The sequence below is a fragment of the Canis lupus genome, chromosome 8 (genome assembly GCF_003254725.2).
Source record: "Canis lupus dingo isolate Sandy chromosome 8, ASM325472v2, whole genome shotgun sequence".
Classification (NCBI taxonomy): Eukaryota; Metazoa; Chordata; class Mammalia; order Carnivora; family Canidae; genus Canis; species Canis lupus.
This window is the reverse complement of record NC_064250.1, coordinates 68051158-68058546: the sequence shown is the minus strand read 5'-3', so window position 1 is coordinate 68058546 and position 7389 is coordinate 68051158. Positions and strand designations below refer to the sequence as shown.

At 45.1% G+C, this 7389-nt stretch overlaps 1 protein-coding gene across 4 annotated transcripts in view; it reads left to right on the top strand.

The window, feature by feature from the left end:
- The first annotated feature begins 143 nt into the window (after positions 1-143).
- SETD3 (SET domain containing 3, actin histidine methyltransferase) overlaps positions 144-7389 on the top strand; it is a 79519-nt gene continuing 72273 nt past the window's right edge. Inside the window, exon 1 of one of the 4 annotated variants that reach the window (XM_049113455.1) lies at positions 144-339. The gene's annotated coding sequence lies outside the window, so the exon portion shown is untranslated. Of the gene's footprint in view, positions 340-1110; positions 1304-1764; positions 1922-7389 lie in introns of those variants that run through there. The other 3 variants (XM_025442529.3, XM_049113457.1, XM_049113456.1) reach the window with 3 other exon arrangements.

Genomic DNA, 7389 nt, shown 5'->3' with positions numbered 1-7389 from the left:
CGGGGCCCGGGCAGAGAGAGGCGACGCTTCCCTCGTCGGGGAGCGCCATTTTCTTCTGATTGGCTGACGGGCGCCCCCCCTGCGTCGGCGCCGCGGGCCAATGGGCGGCGGCGGCGGCGGCCCGGGGGCGGGGCCCGGGGGCGGGCGGAGCCGGGTTGGGCCGCGGCGGCGGGGCCGTCTCAGGCCGCCGTCCCGCCCCTGCCGTCCGGCCGCTGCAGCCGCCGCCGCCGCCGCCGCCCGGGGCTTGGTTGAGGCGGACGGTGGGTCCGGGCCCGAGTGTGGCGCCGCCGCCTCCGCCTCCGCCGCCGCCGCCGCCGCGCGGAGGGGGCCAGCGGGCAGGTGAGTGCCGGGGCGGCCCGACTCCCGCGGCGAGGCCGCCGCCTCCCCCGCCCGGGCCGGCGCCCCTCGGCCGAGGTCCTGCGCGCGCCCCGCCGGCCGGGCCCGGGGCGACCACCGCGGGCGGGAGGGCTGGGTCCGGGGCCCGCTCGGCGTCGGCCCCGCGCTCCGGGGGCGCGGGGGGGGGGGCGCCCGGCCGGGCGGCGGCGGCAGGTGCAGCTGGGCGCCCGCCGGGTGGGGCCCGGGGCGGCGGGGCTGCGCGCGCGCCCCGGTCCTTCCTTCCTTCCGTCCGTCCGTCCGTCCGTCCGCCCCTCCCTGCCCGCCGCCCGCCGCCCGGGGTGCAGGCGGTGTGGCTTCTCCGTTCCGCCCCCCACCCCTCGGCCGCGCGCCGGGGCGCCCGGGGACCCGTCCCTGCGCCTCTCCTTCACTCCCCAGTTATAAAAACAGGCGTTGAAAATAGGTCATCTCCCTTCCCACGCGCCCTGGCCGTGGTCCACACGCCCGGCGCCCTACTAGGGAGAAGAATTCGGCGCTTTGGAGTTTGTCCTCCGGGCCTCGCGGCCCCGGCGCTGCCTTGTGCCCCCGCGTGCCCCCGGGGCGGGGGGGGGGGGGCTGGAGCCGCAGGGCCGCGCGCGCCCCACGTGCCCACACACGTGCGCGAGCCCTCGCGGGGCCTCCGTCCGCTTTGCCAAACGACGGCGGCGTGTCCCGAAGGCAAACGTGCTTGTTACGCGTTGACAGGTCGCTCCGGCTCTGGAGACGTAACCGTCGAGCCGCGAACCCGCTGCCCGGCTCGGGGACCGATTCCCCCCGCCGGGCGGCGCTTGTCACAACCCTTAGAGGTGGACACCGGGATGCGCCTTCTGTCGTGCACGAGTGACAACCCCTCTCGTCCCTTCCCCTCCCGCCCCATGGCCCCACTGGTATTTCAAAATTGAAACAAAACAAAAACAAAAACAAAAACGAGGTAATAATCTTGGAGAGTTGGTTGTTTTTTTTTTTTTTTTTTTCTTAACCGTTTTAAGGCAATGCATCTAATTCGAGAATACAGCAAAAGCAGGAGCAGCTTTTCCACCGTTAAAGTTTGTTAGGGCTTCCTTGCTTGAGCCGTGGTAGAGATCAGGAGTCTATCTGGGCTCCCGTGCATGCAGGCCCGCCTTACCAAATTAGTCCCAGGGACTACTGTGATTGATATTCTGGTCAAGTTCCAACAGTTTAAGGAGGAGTTTTTCTCTGGCCGGAGAAAGTAGTTTGCAAAGCCAAGTCCTCGAACAGCTACAGAACGACCTCTTTTACTGGAATTCCAAACAACCTCAGTTTTTAAGCCTCCTGCTCCCCCCCCCCCCCCTTTCTGTCTGCCCTCCTTTCTCTCAGCGTGTTCAGGATTGTTAGGTTACTGTCTGAAATGCAGCTCTAGCCCGAGGGGGGTAAAATGGTCGCTGCTTCTGCTTCCCATCCCTTCCGTTTGCTGACGTCTCTTGGTGCTTTTGTTCCTGGCACACGGGAATGATGTTGGATTTGAAGATTGGAACATTCATGCTATGGAAATGAAAGTGTCTGTTTAGTTCTATCAGTAAGAGTGCAGGTAAGATTGTCATCGCGAAAGTAACACTGAACTTCTTTTTCATGTGGTGAACACTTAGGCCCTACATAAGACTACGTTTCAAGTAGTTGAATCTTTGCCTTGGAAGACACAGGAAAGTGAAGAAGATGTTAAAGGTGGTACTCAAACATCTTCCCATTCTGAAGTTCTACCGCTGGAAAACTGTGTATGAGCACTCACAACAGCTTCCTTAAAAGTTGATGCTTTCATATCTAGAACAGCATGGCAGTTGACAGCTACGGGAAAGTGTCAGCGTTAACGCAGCAGAGGCCTGCTGATAGTGGAAATATTTAGTAGACAGTTACTGAATTCAGTAAAACCAGGTACACAGTTTGTACCATGTGGAATTTTAGCAGAAAAAGGAGTAAAAAATCCTATCTGTTGGCAGGGGGTGGGGGCGGGGGATTCTTTTTTACTAGACGTTGGTTTACTTTGGGGCTTTCCAGTGTCTTAAAAATGTTTGAATTACAGGGTCTCTTTTTTTTTTTCTTATCTTTAATCTGAAGTAGCCTTTAGAAATGTAAGTAATCATAGTGTATCTTTTCTGTGTATGTAGTTTGATGACTATCTTCCACTGGGGGATTTTTTTTCTTTAGTAGCTGGTTTGCTTGTCCCTGGCTACTATGTGATGGTGCTTCTGTTGGGGGTGGGGACGAAGAGTTTCAAGTGTGTTTCCTCTCCTTGTACCTAAGTCCTGGGAATGGAGCCATGATTTTGTTCCCCAATTGGAGGAGCAGGAATCATTTATTACCATGCATTAAACATTTTTAACAAGACAGTGAATGTATCTTTATTCTTATGTCACTTTGGAAGTTGCTTGTGGCCAGTTCTCTCAATTAGCTAATGTTATGTTTAGCCCCATTTATCGTTGAAGACTATTTTGATTTGCTCTGCATCTTTTTTCTCTTGCTCCAGTCATAGACGTGTTGGTCTTGGACATCAGTTCATTGTGACTTCCATTTAACCAGTTAAGAGTAATAGACTAAGGGTTCCCTGCTTTTTACATTTTTCTAGGTTTCAGTTTTGTTGCAGTCACTTGGCAAAATTGACTTCTGTACATTGGATTTCCTGACATTGTTTTATTTTCCTATTCCTAAAGTTGGAGATGTTAAATATTTTGATCTGGAAATAGAATTAATTTGCATAATGCTTATTAAAGTTAAAATGAATTTTTTAACAAAATATTTATGTAATTTTCCTATTACAAAGGAGTTGAGCTTTTTTTTTTTTTTAAAGTCACTTAATAATTTTATGTTAGGAAAGCTTAGTTAGCAGAATTGGCAAGATTAGAAGTACTACTTTTGTTGTTAAATTTATCCAGTAACTCAAGCCAGAGATTAGCTGTGTCGACTCCATTTCCATTTGGGGATTTCCTCTAGGTTTTAGAAATAAACAGCTCTAAAACAAGAGGTACAAACCCAAGTATTGACAGTTTGTGACTGAAATAAATTTGGAAGAAAAATGATTCCAACTGATTCTAAAATTCAAATACCAAAGTTAAGACTTTGAAATTATTTCTTACTCTAGTACTTTCTAAGTAGAAGTTAATTAGGGTAAGCCCCAACACTCTTGGCTGACAGTGGAAGACAAGTCCAGCTCTGAAGTTAAGATTTTGGAAGGGATCTGAGTGGTACTGATTACCAAGCCCCGAATAAGATCCTAACCTGTTATTTGCTTAGCTTCAGTGATGAGGATGTGACGGGCGGGCAAGGAAAAGGGACAGAGCAGAAAGAACTGCGTTCACTCTTTTTCAGATGGACTAAAGAATTGTCCAGAGAATGTAGACAATCAGGTGTCTGGGTAGAACTCAATAAATATGCAGGTTTTAGGCTTATTACCTATCTGCAATCCTAAATTTCACTTTTTTTTTTTTAAGGCTATAATTCATTAGAACATAGCAAGGTCTAAAAAGTTATAGGACTGGTTTAAAGATTTCAGTCTCAGAAAATAGGCATGGCTCTTCAATATCAGAGCTTTTCCAGTGAGCGTCGTTAAAAGAAAGTAAGGATTAGTGTTAAAAATAATCCTTAAAGTTGCTTCTGCCATATTTACTAATGATTAACAAAGTTTTCCATTTGTTGATTGTAATAACTTAGGATTGTTACATGTGGTAGTCACCTAAGTGGTTGTTGCAATTTCTTGATCCATAACAAGAGTGTAGCATTGCAAATCTCAATGTGGGCTACATGGAATTGGGCAGAAGTTTATCTGTAAATTTTGCACATGTTTCTCATTTAAGCTGAGGCCACTTCTGTTTATTTGGACAAGGCCAGCAAAATGGCTCTATATTTTTAAATATAGAAGAGATAAACCAAAGAGATAAAACCTTTACATAGCATATTTTACTACTGTAAAGGAATACTGTTACTTTGAACTTCAGAGGTGATAACCAGCCTTTCAAGCCTTTGCAGGTGGGTTGGTCTTGAGCTGAATCCACGAAACACTATTGAGTATCAGTATAGTTTGCCATCAAGGTGTGTTGGTGAGGCTCTGCCACCAACTAAGTCTCCATCTTGCATAGAATTTATTAATCTCTCTAAACTCCAGTTTTCTCATCTGCAAAGTGGGTATAGTATTTATACCTATTGTGTAAAATGTATAGTATCTATATTGTGTAAGATATCTATTACTCATATAGTTAAGTGCCGGAATGGGGCAGTTATGATGAAGATGAGCATGTTGCGGACCTGCTGTAGGACACTTGTGTGGCAGGGATGATGGTTTCAGTAGCCTGGAAACAACGTGACAGCATGAAAAATTGAATTTAGGTTCAGACACTTGTTTGATATAGCATGTCTGTCTTGCAAAAGATCAGTTTATGTAACAAAGGTTTTAATTGATTACTATCTTACCCGAAAGGCTAGGGGACTGCACATGTGTCACTCATCTGTGCATTTCAGACCAGATACTCGAGATGTGCACTTGAATGAATGTGCTCTTTTGTTTACCTGCCTCATAGGAAAGCTAGGGCAGTCTCTGGCAGAGTAGTACGATCCCCTTGATTTTGAGTTCTGGAAAGACAATTCCCATGGAGCTGTGCCCCTCTCAGAGCTCATCCGAAGGGTTTTGTTGCCTTAGGAAAAAACTGTTCACCAAAGTGGTTTTTGTCCACTTTTGAGAAGTGCTAAGCCTGGAGAAGAGAGGACTTTGTTGGGGGCGGGGGGGGGGGGGAGTAAGAAAGCTGTCTTCAAAAATTTGAAGGATAATTTCTTTTGAAAGGTAGAATTGGGACAGGTCAGAGAGGATGATGAACTTTCAAACAGGGTGGGGCTGAAGTGGTTCACATATAGAAAGGCGCAAGCAGCAGCTGGCAGTTTGCAGCACCAAGTGTGAGGAAGTAGAGGAGCACTCCCAGAACCTCTGTTCCCACCTCTGCCGCTCAGCAGCAGCAAGCCTCGGGGGATGCATTTCTTCTTGACCCTGAAGTGTTCCAACTGCCTCTCCTCCCAGGGCTTGCCCTCCTGAGTTTTGGCAGTGGATAGCAAGGTGAGGCACTTTGACAACTGTCATTGCTTCATGACCTTAGATGTCATTTTCCTAAATGTGTGGGATTGTGGGATTGAGGGTTAACACAGATAACCCCAAAAGTCTCTTCTAAACCTGATATTCCATAGTTCTAGAATCTCAAATCCTTATGGGAGGTATGTGGGTGGTTTGAAGGTAATTTCTTGACAGATACAGCTGTTTCTTCACTTAACGTTTTTCTTTTTTATTTTAGAAAGATATAATAGGAAATGATTATTCATGATACCAAATGATTCTTTGCTTTATGTGAGGTTTTTTCAACTTCCTTTAAATAGGAGCCTCATTTTAGCATATTTACAATTTAATTCAACAGCCGTTTAAAACTGAAACTATTGTGTGTTGAAAAGTCAATCAGAAATGGCTTAAGCATTTCTAAGATTACCATATAAATTAGTGGAAAATTAGCAAAAAACACTTACAAAGCAAAAAACATCTGTTTTTTTTTAAATCTCAAATTTGTGTATCTCTCCCTATTTGTCGATCTATTTATATGACAGCCCAAATTGTTCTGTATAGTGATTGAAATTTTACTTAAATGCAACTTATGGGACTTACATTCATCCCCATACGTAAGTAGCTACTGACTTGAAATTAATTCCACCTTCTTGCCTGCCTCCTTGCCATGACTTCTTGGTACTTTTGAGTTGTGGCATATCAGCATCTCCTTTGATAGGAATTGGAATGATGGTTGCTAGTTATCTACTTAGACTGGTAAAGTTAGTACGGCTCAAACCCATTACTAGGCCCTGCTAACTGTGCAGAAAGCATGCATGTTTTTCATACGTGCTAGTTCCAGTTAACATGGTAGCATGCAATGCAGGTCTGTGGATGCCTTATCAGTTTCTGTAGGACAGAAAAAACTGCACAAATACTTTTGGAGTTCGAGAGTGCTTTCATTTTCCTAAGCATCATCCTATAATAGGTATATTTAATTCAGAATGTAGTGATCTGATCCTAATGGTCAGCCAGATATTTTAGTGAGACTCTTTTCTTCTTGCACAAGATTGGGCAGGCTCTCATGCTCTCTTCAAGTGCATTTACAGCTGGGTGCCTGAGGTAGGAGGAGGAAGCCATAGGACAATTCTCTGCTTTAGTCAATCCAGCTGTAAAGTTGGGTAGATTCAGGATACATTGAAAAACAGATGCTGGGTTAGAGCTAAAATTTTCAGGATAAATTGCCAAATAAGTGTAATCAAAAATGTTTATTCTATTTGTATTTAGTTGGAAGCAACTCAAGAAAAATACAAATTTATATACTTCTCATTTAGAATTAAAAAAAAAACAAAAACAAAAACAACAACAACCCATCCAGCTGAATCCTGTCTCCCTGTGTTCAGTATAGGCGAGCTAGACTTTGTAATGATAGGGAAAGTAACTCACTCCCTCACTGCCCCCCAACCCATTAGCCAAGTTGTCTAAATGTGCTTTAGTTTATTTCACCTGACTTTTCATTCCACTGTACAGATTCTATATTGAAAAATCACTTGTGTGGTCAGTAGTGTGTTGATTACAGGTGCCAGTTCGTATTAGTCAGCAATTTAAATAATTGAATATTTTATAGTTTTATTTATTTTACAGTATCTACTAAGTGGAGAGATTGTTGGTGGGCTTGCTCAATAGTTTATAGTATGTCTTCAAGAGCCACATTTTGAGGATTCTAGAATGTGGATTTTCAAAAGATCTTAATGGTGAAGAAACATAGATATATGTGAAACTCCTGGCTTCCTCTTTCTTTTCATAGATGCCCAACTTTTGAATTATAATTGTTTATAGAGTCCATTTGTCTATAAGTCCTATGTTGCTTTTCTGCTTATTTCCTTTTGTTATATTTTCTTTCTTTTTTCTTTTTTTTTTCTTTTTTTTTTTTTTTTACTGTATACTTGGGTTTGTCTCCAGGTAATTCCATAAGAATTTGTAAATAATAC